This window comes from Physeter macrocephalus, chromosome 9 (genome assembly GCF_002837175.3).
Source record: "Physeter macrocephalus isolate SW-GA chromosome 9, ASM283717v5, whole genome shotgun sequence".
NCBI classification, from domain to species: domain Eukaryota; kingdom Metazoa; phylum Chordata; class Mammalia; order Artiodactyla; family Physeteridae; genus Physeter; species Physeter macrocephalus.
In genome coordinates, this window is record NC_041222.1 from 52,571,221 (window position 1) to 52,585,682 (window position 14,462).

A 14,462-nucleotide genomic window follows, 5' to 3' on the forward strand; every position below is an offset into this window, starting at 1 on the left:
CATCTTCCCTGCATTAACTTTGGGGCAGAAGGTTGATGTCAGACTCTGTTAGCCTCTTAGCCTAGTTCAAGTCTCTTCACACCTAACACAATATGAAACTACACCCATGACTTTAGAGCTAAGTCAGCCTTTAAGGAACCAAATTTGTGCTTTCAACAAATTGGTGGGTGTCCTAATAGGCAGGGTTCATTTCTTTTGTTTGTTTTTTTGTTTTTTGTGTGTTTTCTTCTTCCCCTAGTTGCTTTTAAATATGTCCTGGAGTACATTTTCAGTGAGCTGCAGTGCAGGCTTGTATGGGCAGTCAGGCTCTGCTTCAGCCTTCCATCTCTATCAGTGAAATCCAAAGGACTATCATCACTCTGTAGAAGTTCTAGTACTAAAAATATCAAAGCCAGCTTAGTTAGAAACCTGAAATTCATTTCATTCATTTCATTCATTCATTCATTCCACAAGTATTTGGAATACTATATGCAGTGTCCTAAGTGCTTGTGAATTTTTCAGTAAAGAAAGTAGACAAAAAAATCTGTCTTCTTGGAGCATGTCTTCTAGTTGGAGGAAGGAGAAAACATGAAATTAAGCAAATACAAATTGGTGGGTGTCCTAATAGGCAGGGTTCATTTCTTTTGTTTGTTTTTTTGTTTTTTGTGTGTTTTCTTCTTCCCCTAGTTGCTTTTAAATATGTCCTGGAGTACATTTTCAGTGAGCTGCAGTGCAGGCTTGTATGGGCAGTCAGGCTCTGCTTCAGCCTTCCATCTCTATCAGTGAAATCCAAAGGACTATCATCACTCTGTAGAAGTTCTAGTACTAAAAATATCAAAGCCAGCTTAGTTAGAAACCTGAAATTCATTTCATTCATTCATTCATTCCACAAGTATTTGGAATACTATATGCAGTGTCCTAAGTGCTTGTGAATTTTTCAGTAAAGAAAGTAGACAAAAAATCTGTTTTCTTGGAGCATGTCTTCTAGTTGGAGGAAGCAGAAAACATGAAATTAAGCAAATACACCATATTAAAAGACATGGGTCTGTGAGAGAGTATATGGGCAAGGGGGCTGTTTCAACTTGAACTAGAAAGAGAGAGGGTTGGCCTCTTTGAGACAGTAGCATCCGAGTACAAACTTGAAGGAACTGCGCAGGAACTGTGCAGTCCCCAGGAGGAAGAGCCTCCTAGGACACGGAGGCAGCCTGAAGGCCATAGCCTACTGGGTAGGTGTAGCAGTACACACGAGAAGGATGCCCTTTGAGAACGAACAGACCTTTCCACCCAGCTGCTAGGAATGCTGTCAAACGTCAACCCCAGTTCTCATCCCACTTTGAAACTGGCCTAAGCTGGTTGTGCTGTGTCACCAAGGCTTCCCTCAAGGGCAGCCTTGCACCCCATGACGAGTGGATGCCGAGAGTCAAGGTCTGGTCTGTAGTCACAAGGCAGGACAGCTCCCTGGGTTGTTGGCTGACGCTTTTGTGGAGATCGCATTGAAGCCCATTTTGCTTGCCTACCCCTATTTTCTTCCCCTTTCTCTGACAGATGTTGATCCTCAGAACACTCCCCCTAAACTTCCTGCATACTCCTTTGTTTCAGTGTGCGCAGCTGAGGAGCAAGGTATCAAATCCAATAAAGCATTAATTAATTCTTACAAGTATTTAGTCAGTGTCTACCATAAGCTAGCACCAATTTTGGTGCTTAGAATATAGCAGTTAAAAAAATTGTTTTTTCATATGAAGATTAAATTACTACAGAAGGCAAATTTAATAAGATACATTGTAAATAACATAGCAATTAATGCTAAGGCCAAAAACAAAAGTCTATAAGCCATGTCTGGGAGGGAAGTTGCAATTTTTTTAATTGGAAAAATTTTAATCAGTAACTTTGTATAAAATTGAAGTATATGCAATTTCATAGATAAGAGTCAGGCAGAGTCAGGCAAATTCTTACAAAGTCAAAATTTGAGTAAAGACCTGAAGGAAATGAGGGCATCGGCCTTGTGGATAACTGGGAGAAAGCATTCTAGGCACAGGAAACATGAAGGACAAAGTCTCCAAGATTAGATTGTTTAAAAAACAGCATGAGGACTTCCCTGGTGGCACAGTGGTTAAGAATCTGCCTGACAATGCAGGGGACACCAGTTCGATCCCTGGTTCGGGGAGATCCCACATGCTGCGAAACAACTAAGTCCATGCGCCACAAATACTGAGCCTGAGCTCTAGAGCCTGCATGCCACAACTACTGAAGTCCGCATGCCTAGAGCCCGTGCTCTTCAACAAGAGAAGCCACCACAATGAGGTGCCCACGCGCCGCAATGAAGAGTAGCCCCTGCTCACCGCAACTAGAGAAAGCCCACGTGCAGCAACAAGCGCAGCCAAAAATAAAAACAGAACAAAAAACAGCATGAGATCCAATTTGTTAGGAACAGATTGAGACAGAAGAGAAGAAGAGGAAGTCAGAGAGTAATGAAGGGACATTATCTAAAACTGAGTAGGTTATCACAGGCATTAGAGATACATCTCCAAATGAGATGGCAAACCAATGGAGGACTCTGAGTAGAAACCGAACAGGATGTCTCTGGCTGGATTTTAAGAGAATGAAAGGGAATAAAGTCAGAAACAGGAAAGCAAGACTACTGCAGCAATATAGAAAAGAGATGAACGTGGCTTGAACTAGAGCAGAAACAGTAGAGGTGGCAAGGAACGGTTAGAATATGGATGTATCTGAAGATAGAAAAGATGGGATTTGCCAACAGGTGCTTCATCTAATATCCCACGTTGAACAACCCCATGGCTTCAGATCTAAGCACAATAGGGAAAACAATGTTGGCATCTACTTGAAGCAAGGCTTAGAGGGAATTAAAGGGATCCATTGTAAAATTGGTAATTTCCAAATGCCCATTAGGCATCTAAATGAAGATGTCAAATAGAGAGCTAGGTAAACTACCTGAGACTGGGGGGAGGGGGGTGAAGTGCCTAGAAATGTAGATTTCTAAGTAAATAGAACACAGATGTTACTAAAAAACCCCGAGATAGGGACTGAGTATGGTTTGGAAAGAAAGAGGTCCAAGGACTGAAGCCTTGGGTACTTCAACTTTTATTAGAGATTCAAAGAGTGAAGAGAAACCAGCAAAGAATGAAATGGCTAGTGAGGTATGCAGGGAAGTTAGAGAGTGGTGTTCCAGAAGCTGAGTGGAAACTGCTTAAAATATCAGAGAACGTTCAACTGTGTCAACTCTAGCTGATAAGTCATGTGAGATGAAGACTGGGGATTGTCATTTTATTTACAGTGTAGAGATCATGGGTAACCATGATAAAATGAGTCTTAGTGAAATGGTGAAGAGGATGCTAGAATAGTGAGGAATAAAGACAAGTCCAGAGGGGAGATATTGCAGAGCATGTGTACTATTTTCATGTACAAGTTAATGCAGACCAGATTTCCCTCAAAAAGCAAGCCTTAGTAAGTTAAGACATAGAAGTCCTACAAATTATGTTCCCTCAATACAATGGAAATAAGTTGAAAGCCAGTAATAAAAGGATAACACAAACAACTTTTATGTCTGAATTTTTTTTAATGTAAATAACTAGACAAGAAATATTAGTTTAATTTAAAAACAATATAAACTGAATGACAATAGAACTACTACGTATTGAAGGCTGAGAAGCCTTTTGGATCCTTACCCTCTCTCCCATGTTTCCCTTTCACAGGCTGAATATTGCTTCTAGAAAAGTACTTAGAAGATTTGCCACACAAGCAAAAATCACCGTTTTGTACCTTATTTCTAATATAATTTGACTATGTGCTCATCTTCCTCACTAGGCTGTAGGCAATTTCAAAGCAAATCCTTACTCATTTTGATAATATGTAGCACTCAGCAAAACAGCTAAGTAGGTGGGCAGTACTCAATGCATGCCTATTTAATGAATGGAAGAGATGAATTCATGGACAATTAGATGTATTACAACTTGGTAAGTAGAACTCAGGGATGTACAAAGTCAGTGTATGGCTGAAAAGATCTACATTACTGAGTGGCATGTAGGATGTCAATTAAATTGTGTGGAATTAGTTTTTTAAGAAAAATTCACTCTTCAAACTAGCTGCAAAAATAAACTTACAGAAAAAGTGCAGGGTTCAATAGCTGCTTATCAACTCCCAAAGAGATCCACTCCTGAGGCTTGCTCTGACATTTCACCTGGCTCTTCCTGATGCGTATTCTCACTACAGAAGGGAAACACACTGTTTTTTTTTTTCAATTGCACATTCCAAACTACTGCACCCCCAAACCTCCCCCATAGATTTTAGCTTCCTGGAGTACAATTTGGTCAATGCAAAGGCTGAAAAGTTTCTCACATAAATCCCTTAATGCCTTGACAGACATCTAAGCTCTAAAGTTACCCATGTTGTTTTTCCCTATTCATGCCTGGAAACAAAGATATTTACACAATAAAATTAGAAGTAAAAACTCATACAAGTCCCCCATAACATAAAATGTTTTAATTGAAGCAAAATGTTCTGTGAAGCAAAACTATGAATACGTGCTGACTCATTATTTTTATAATGTAAAAGACGGAATGAATAATGATTATATGCATGAAAATCCTGATTTTGGAAGCCATGCAGAGAGTTCTATTTGCTTATGAAAACCAGAAAATGTCTGAAAACATAAAAGGAGATTAGCCCAAGAGCCTAAAAATACCAAAAGAAATCATCTTTTATTAAAAAAAAAAAATTACTTGGTTGAGCTAAAGAGTTGACATTTCCCGTTATCATGTATTTCTACATGTAGAAGAAGCTTATTCAATATGGTGAGCAGTTTGATTATACCAATTCCTCATTTAGCTTTCAACAAGGCACCTTGGAATAGTATATTAAACTTAGGTGTCAAAATCCTTTGTTAGTTATATTTAACATGGGCTCTCAGGATGACAATAAAATTAAAACTGTGGCATGTAAGCAGTGAAAGGCCAAGTTAGATTTTCATCCTGATTCTTGGTTCTCAAGACTAAACTTATCTTCCAAGAAGAGATCTTTTCTTCACATAACATTGTGAGACTAGGCAAATATTTTTTGCACATAAAGATATGAGTAATGTGCCTATCAAGTTTATTTTATTAAATTGGCCATCCCTGAGAGTGAATAACTCTATCTCAACATAGAACAAATCAAGAAAGGTGGCAATAGAGGAAGACAACTATTCAGGAACTTCATTAGTTTGGAAGGAAGCTACAGTTTCCTTGTTGAAGGAATATCCTGCTTGCAAAGTATCACTTTTTTCCCCTTGACTTTATTAAGGGAACAGAGAGAAGGCAAAAATGAAAATTCAGAGCATGAAGAGTCACCAAGATGTTTGTTGACGATCCTAAGATCTATTAGTTGTTTGCCTTTTGTGGTCCTCATTGCTCAAGACCCTATTTCAAAGTCAACTTTATGAAGATGAGACTATACCCCTCAAAGTACAGGTAGTTGTTGCCTTTACTGTACTTATGAACTGCACTGTCATTTTCTATCAACACAATTATCACTGTTTTGTTTTGTTTTTTTTTTAACTTTATGAAGATGAGACTATACCCCTCAAAGTACAGGTAGTTGTTGCCTTTACTGTACTTATGAACTGCACTGTCATTTTCTATCAGCACAATTATCACTGTTTTGTTTTGTTTTTAAACAGGGCTGTCCTTCCTCGTGAAATAAGAATATTTCAAGAAGAAATATGTATCCCTTATTGCTGCTACTCTTTTCTCCTATCTGCCCTCAACCCACTCCATCTCCAGGACCTAACATCATGCCTGGAAAACAGTAAGTTATTTTGAGTGCTTAGTGATAAAATGGCTGAAGAAAATGTGAAAAATGTCAAAGTTAAAGGCAAGAAAAAGCAAAATTTAGAGATAAGCTAAAAGTCAAATAACCATGCACTTCCAGCTTCTCTTTAGATTCATTTGTTTACCTGATGACCCAATACTCTGCTACATCTATTTATTACAAAAGTATAATTTTAAGGATAAATATGCAGTACTTAGTCAAACATTTTAAAAAGTGTGCCCAAGAAATTTCTGTGATCCAATGGCAGTGACTCAGAACCATTGTTACAAAAGAGAAAGGACAATATTATCAGCCTAACACTCCCACCAAAATTGACAGTGCTGTGTAAGACATGCTCTGAGTAGGGGCAAAGGAAGAGAGGATTGAAGAGATTTTATGACAATGAGAGGATAATTGTAAAAACCAAGATGACAGTCAAAGTATAAAAGCTATTTGAAATGAAATTAAAACATCTAGTAGTAGAGTTACACTGTATACATAAAAGAATATAAAAGTGCAGTAAGAAAAATAATAATATTAAAGTGCACTGTAACTGATACAATGGCAGGATGGTGGGTATAAGATTCCTGCAGTAGGGTGAAGGGTAATCAATACAAGAAAACAAGATGTTTAGAAAAATTATAAGTCAGATAAATTTCAAACAGAAGGGCAAAAAGATAGCATCAATGATTTTCTGATATATTTTCCCCTCTAGGATCTTTGGAAAATGTTCAATTACAAAATGTTTTCATTAATGAATATTTGAGTTCCCGATTCTTTAAACTTTAAGGGAAGTAGTAGGTATTTCTAAACATTTTTAAAGGTTTTTAAGATTGAAACTAAAGCTCAGCATTCTCCACACCAGGGCTTCCCATCCTTCCCAGGATATGTAGGTTTTTAAAATTCTCTTCTTCTATTTCCTTTCCTCATTTCATTTGTCCTTTATTTTTCTTACCTGGGAGTGTCCCTCATAACACTAGTAGGACATAATTATTTGTTCTGACTTCTGGAAAAATTGGGTTAAAGACAGTGGGAAACATGCAGGACACTGGACAGACTCTGAAGAAGGATCTGGGGGCTGGATTACTCATTGATCTGAAAGAGATGCCATTTCTGGTTGTGTTTAGGGTGGGGATAATCCATGACATGAAAACACATTGCAAGCACTAAGGCTTTTTTTTAACCTGTGGTTAATTAGGATCAAATGTAGGATAAAGGTGAAATACTAGCTATTTGTAGCCCTCTAATAGTACAGGGACAATGATAATTGTGGAGAGATCTGGCTTCTGTTAAATGAATTAGAAGCCTTCATTCAGATAAAAGGAATAGGCTCAGGATATCCAACTCTAACCCAAATCAAGCCATAAAAGCCCAAGGTCCTCTACTAAAGATTTTGAAAATATTCACATCTCCTTGAGTTGAAAGGCAGATGGCTCTGAAAAATCAGACCTAAGATTTAATTGCAAAGGTGGAAGAACTGCACAGGAAACCCAAGTGTGGAGAGAGACCCGTAACAAAATCATGGCCCTTAAGCAGGGTGGGAAAGGAAGTCCTATGAGGGGACTTTTGAGTGGATGAGCCTGCAAATTTTGAACTCCTGAACCCCTCTGAATCCTCTAGGTCAGTAAAAGCAGTGCCCTTGGTCATTGAGAAAAGTCACAACTCCCCTTGCCTGGGCAATGTATAAGGATATTACTTAAAATTAGATTTTTCAAAAGATAATGTTATTCTCCTCAAGATCCCAAGCTACAATCCCTCCTTACATTCAGGCTAATCACAAGGGTGAGGTCTCAGCACAACCTGAATAGAGAAGGGCAATCTCTGCTTTGGGAGAAAATAGTTTATACACCCAAGGACTGCAGTACCTAGCTAATATACTAGAGCAGGAGCCAAGGTTAAACCTGTGGGAGTCTACTCAGTTCATTAGTCCAGAGTCGAGGGGGAGGCAACATACAGCTGGATAAGCGGAGAATTTGACTGACCGAACCTACTCAGCATGTGAATTCAACGTTCAGGCAGGAACACCTGGCCCAAATGTGTGTGTTGGGACAATTCCTTGAAACCTGCACACCATCATGGCCTGCAGCAAATGAAGTAGAGGTGTTAGGATGGTTTTTGGTAAGGCATTGATGAAGTTCATAGGTTTGGGATGATAGGAAAGTTAGAACACATTTATTAGGTTAGAGAACTCACCACCTCATTTGTGTCCCTTGGGGAGCCCAGAGGACCCAGAGCTATTAAAGCAGTGAAACAGTACATTGGTGAAAAGGGAAAGAGAAACAAGGAAAAGCTCAAAACGTGGCTACGTTCTGCAGTACAGGTGGAAGATGGGAGTTTAGTGGGTTCCGGGGTATCAAGGAGGATAATGGGACTGCAGTACAGAAGCCAGGTAAGCATCAGAAGCAAAGTCAAAGTAAAATACTATCATGCTTAGCCACACTACATTGGCTATCATGGTACCTTGCTCCACAGGCATTTTTGGCAACGACTAGTATACCATGGTGCTCCCTGTGACAGGATTTATATGTAACTGACTAGGGTATTGTTCAATTATAAAACTGGAAAAAAAAACTGTGAGCAGAAACCTGACACAAGTCACTGCAGTGGAAAATTGCTGTCCCTCGCCCATTTTCTACAACCAAGTCAGTTCATAGACTTGTGAGTCCATTGACTGAATGGAAGCCTGGCTCCTGCTGAGGTTCTCTGCAACACCACTGTACATACATATTCTTAAAATGTATATACATATATTCCCCGAAGAGTTCCAGGGCCATTTGCCAGACTAAACGTTTACTGGGAAAAATAGAATACACAGAATTCAGACTGTTTGAATTAAGATCTAACACTGGAAATAAAATACTTGAAATACTACAATATTAGAGTGAGGGCTTATGGAACCCAGGGGATAAATATGTTTATTCCAAGTCCATCATACAATGTTTCTGATATGTCTGCAGATCCATCTAGCAATTATTTCCCTGAGAACTAAACATGGGAATTTCATAAATGCATTCACAGGAGTGATAGACTTAACTAGCAGCACTCCCAAATTGGTTCCCAAAGCTGTGGGGTAAAGAACATTATGGTAGCAAGCAAAGAGTGGAAGCCCCTGAGAATGTCCCTTACAGTTTTAGCCAAGACAGTAAATCACATGCAATAATGAAACTTAGAATTACAGAAATTAGGGGTACCAAAGACTTGAAGAATGCAAAGGTGGTGATTCACATTATTACCCATTCATCTGTTTTGTTCATGATTTTTTCTTTTTTTTTTTTTTTTTTTTTTTAAAAGTCATGATTGAGATGGTTAATTTTGTGTGTCAACTTGGCTGGGCCATGCTGCCCAGGTAGGTGGTCAAACATTTTGTGTATTTCTGCAAGGGTGTTTTTGGATGAGATTAAGACTGATATTAGTGGACTGTGAGTAAAGAAGATTGTTCTTCATAATGTAGGTAGGCCTCATCCAAGTCATTGAAGGCCTGAATAGGACAAAGGACTGACACTCCCCCAGCAAGAGGGAACTTTGTCAGCAGACGGCATTTGGAGCCTCAAACTGCAACGTCAGCTCTTCACTAGGTGTCCTCCTGATGGCCTTCACATTGGAACTGCAGCTTTTAGACTCCCTAAATGTATAAGTGAATTCTGCAAAGTAAATCTCTGTACACACAGACACACACACACCCACTGGCTCTTTCTCTGGAGAACCCTATACAGTGATGAACTACCATGCAGAATATGATATTTTAACTGCCTCCAATTTCAGTTTATCTGACTTACACTCAGTGAAAGCATCTCATTCCTGCATACTGCAATCATTGCTGAAGCAAACAGTTTTGTGCATATTGTAAACAGTTTTTTTTGTAGATGCCACCTGGAAATGCTTTATCTCATGCCCATGCTACATACTTCTCACTTCCTGCCGTAGTTTTATTGACATGTATATACCGTTAGACATAGAATACCTTGAAAAAATTGGTGTGCACACACTCAACATTCCAGTTAGCCTTCGAGCTGCCATGTGTATAAATGCAAGATTTCTTAGTTGTGTCTTTTAGCTGTACTTTTCCATCCAGGTACTACCTTGAAGGACTCTAGGTACTTAAGACCCTAGATTGGAAATCATTACTCAATGAACAGTCCCAAAAAACCCTTCTACTTAGAGGGTCATATAATTTTCATGTTTTACTACTAAATTAACAATTTTTAAAATACTAGCTTTAAAAATGTTGTTCTAACATTTTGAATATGTCAATACTGCTCATAAGAACACAATTTCTAAATTATCTAAGCAAGAAACAATTTTGTTCCTGGTTTAAAACAAGAATATCAAATAATAGGCAGAAACAGAAAATCTCCTATTATTTATGAGGCCACTGAGTTAACAACTAGTTCACATTCATGGATAACTTTCCTTTTGAGTAAAACACTACAACATGCACATAAAAAATTCAAATGATGCCTGCTAAGTAGTTATACCTCCTCCCACCAAAAACAGTTCATTTTACCCATAGTAGTTTCTGTTTGTCTTTCAGAAATATTTGTGTACATCAACATTAATAGAGCAATCAATACAAGTAACTATATATGTAATGATAATAAGATTTCTCGTATGAGAGCTATTTTGATTAGCTGGGAAATATCACAAAGGAGATAGACTTATATCTTGTTTAGAATGAGATTCTAGGGTAAGATAAACTCAGTCTTAATATTAAACCTCTGTTAAAAGTAAACTCTCATTTAATTTTATAGGTAATTATAGACGAAAAAGGTAAAGGCCTCATTTAAAAAAAATACAGGATCAAACTAAATGCAGAAAAGCTTGCATTTCATCAAAGCAATGGAACAGAGGACAGAGAAGCAACTTCTTCCCATCACAAATTAGGCATAGAAAGCACAAGTGGTCAGGTCCTCTTAAGCTTTCAGCCAAGAGGGTGAAAAATCTACAGTGTAAGACTGAAAGGGAAACATCTAACTGAAAAATAATGAGTGAATGAGTGAGTAGATGAGTGAGTACTAAGCAGCCAAATTTGGCATGGGGTATCATCCTAGAAGTACCCAAAAGAATATAAAGCAATAAAGAATATACATGTATTTAAGTCAGATTCTCTTAAGTATTAAAATTCTAATGTATGTGGTTATTTTTAATTTTATGAATCACAAAATAATTGTATCCTTCTAGTTTTGTTATGCATCAGTTTGGTACCCAAATTTTGCTTCTCGTCTCTATCACCAACCTTAGCCACAACACTTAACTCTGAATATTCTGGACCATTAAGAAAATAATGTTACTCTCAAAGGACAAAGATTTTCCAGGATTGAGTAACTACATGTTCCTGAAACAGCATCAAAGAACTCTTCCAGGGAGAGCCAAGACATTTTGAATTGTAATATTAAAATTAGAATAAAACCTTAAGATAGTATATTTCCAAACAAATATGACCTTCAAACTACTTGTTATTTTTGTTTCCTTTTAATATTTTATAGTATATTAAATGCACTTAATTCTAGTCTTTATGTTCCAGAAATGTTCAGTATAATGTATGATCTTCTGTTCTTTATTAAATAACTCAGATATTTCACTTTCCAACTTATTTGTAATATCATTCTTTGGCCTTTCTGGGGGAAGGAGAAAATGTAAATGATACTGAGGGGAAGCTTATCTCAACCCTGACTAAAGTAAAACTTAAAAATAGACAAAATTTCTGAAAATGTCTGAGCCAGAAGTATTATGGAGATTGAGTATTGAGATTGTGGGTCAGATGATTAGAATTTGTATATGAACATGAAAGCTTAAAACTCTCAAGCACTACTTGGATTCAGAAGTATGATTGCTTTTAATATGTGCATGTGATTTTTAAAAGCTACTTGACTATGTTTCATGTAGGAAGAAGCCAAAAATATTTACAAAGATCAGACCTAAAACAGAATATAAGTTGTATAATATGATTTAGAATGTTGCCATATATTTAATCTTGTATTCTTGAAGTATCCGTTTTCCACAAAGCTAATTAGTGTGGGAAATAGTGAGGTGAATCAGACATGGGGATTATCCTTACGGAACCAGTTACACAGTAACAGACATATCAATGTATTAGTAAATTAAAAGGCATAAAGCAAAAAGATTTTACTTTCTAGAGATGAAGGGACTAAACCAGATTTCCTCCACCAACCATGAGAGAATGAGTTATAGTAAATATCAAGTTTAAACATATGTTAAGTGAAAGTTTAAAGAAAATTGGGTATGTAATAACCAACCACTGGTGCTGAAAAGTTAAACTGCCACTTTCTTGAACCAGTTAAGAGTCAAAATAGATGAGAAAGGCTTAAGCTCAGGTTAGGTGGAAAGTTTGAGAACATCGTATTAAGCTGAAGCCCATCAACAGCTATACATTTTGTTGAAAATGAAATTTTTAAGAAAAAATTATTCTTACCAACTGGGTGGCAGGGAGGGATTAATATAAGACTTGTTTGTATTAGCCTTACTTGAAGGACCTCACAAATTAAAAACAAAGTGATAGAGAACTGTTATCGTCCATGGGAATCTCGGCATAGACAAAGAACATGCCTCTGTTTAAAGATACCTCATAAATCCAATCATAAAAAACTCCCACAAATAAAGCTCTGTCAAACAGTGCACAACCCAAAACTACAATATTCATGTTGATGCAAGCTTCTCAGAGAATCTGTACAGATACAGACTATATTATTTAAGTATTAAAGTTGTGCAAAACTGCAAACAAATGAGAAAAAGTAGTCAGGTAAATTTACAAATATATTCAAATTGGACGTCTGAAAATAAAGTATGATCACTGAAATTAAAACTCAGAGACCAACAGAATACTTCTTACCTCTTCCTAGGAGGCCATAAAATACCACAACCAGATAGAGACATTTCAAGAAAGGAAAACTCCTGGACAATGTCTCTGATCAACAACATGTAAAAATTCTCAAAATATTATCAAAGAAAATTCAATGTATACAAAGAATTATACACCATGACCAAGTAAGATTTATTCCAGGTATACAGGTAAACCCAATGTTCTAAGAACATCAAATGTAATCCATCAGATCAATAGGTAAAAGAAAAATTGCTATCAACTGATACAGAAAAATCCTATGACAAAACTCAGTACCCATTCATGATAAAAGCTTACAGCAAATTAGGAACTGAGGAAAACTTCCTTAACTTGATAAAGCATAACTACCCCAAAAATGCTACAGGTAACATACTTAATGGTGAGAAACTGGATACCTTTCCCCTAAGATAGGGAACAAGTGAAGGACGTCCCCTCTCACCACTACTACTCAATATCTTAATGGAAGGACTCCCAAGTGAAATAAAGGAAAGAAAGGTACACAGATCTAGAAGGAGCAAATACAACTTTTGTTGACAGATGACATGATTGTCTCTGTAGGAAATCCCAAAGAATTGAAACAAAAACTCCTAGAATAAGTAATTATAGTAAGGTCACAGAATATAAGGTTAACATGCAAAATGCAATTGCTTTTCTATAAAGCACTAGTGATTAGGAATTTGAAATTGAAAACTACGTACCACTTATAAACTAAAAAATAAACTGTTTATAAATTTAACAGAATATGTATGGTATCTCTAGGTGGAAAGCTTTAACTTCTATTGAAAAAAAATCAATGAAGGTCTAAATAAATGGAGAGATATTCCATGTTCATGAATGAGAAGACTCACTTGTTAATATATCAGTTCTTCCCAACTTGATCCATAGATGCAATGGACTATCAGTCAAAATCCCAGTAAAGTTATTTTTTTATATATTAACAAATTCTAAAATTTATATACAAAGATAAAAAGATCTAGAATAGACAACCCAATAATGAGAACAAAGATGGAACACTGAAACAACCCAACTTCAAGACTTCATTAAAAGCTACAGTAATCAAGACCACATGGTATTGGTGAAAGAAGACACATATATTAATGGAACAGAACAGACAGCCCAGAAACAGATCCACATGAATATTATTAACTGATATCTGGTGAAGGTACAATGATGACAACCAAGTCAAGAAAGGATAGCTTTTAAACAAGTTATGCTGGAAAAAAAAACTGGACACCCATGTTAAAAAAAAATTATATACATATATATATATATATATATATATAATCTAGACACAGATCTTACTTCTTTCACTATACCTGACTCAAATTGAATCATAGACCTAAATAGTAAACAATTCTATAAAACTTATACAACACAGAAAACCTACCTGACCTTGAATTTAGCAGTGAATTTTTAGATAAAACACCCAAAGCATGATTGCCAAAGGGAAAAAAGAAAAATGATAAATTGGATTTTATTGGGACTAAAAGACTTCTTTAAAAGACACCATTGAGAGAATCAAAGAAGCCACAGCTTGCGAAAATTAACAAAACACTTATATGACAAATAACTTTTATCAAATGTACGAAGAACTCTTAAAACTCAGTGGTAAGAAAACCACACAATTAAAACACAAGTATCTGAACACTTCAAAGAAGAAAACAAACTTATGGTTACCAGGAGGGAAAGGGATAAATTGGGAGATTGGGAGTGACATATACACACTACAATATATAAAATAGATAACTAATTAGGACCTACTGTATAGCACAGGGAACTCTACTCAATACTCTGTAATGACCTATACAGGAAAATAATCTAAAAA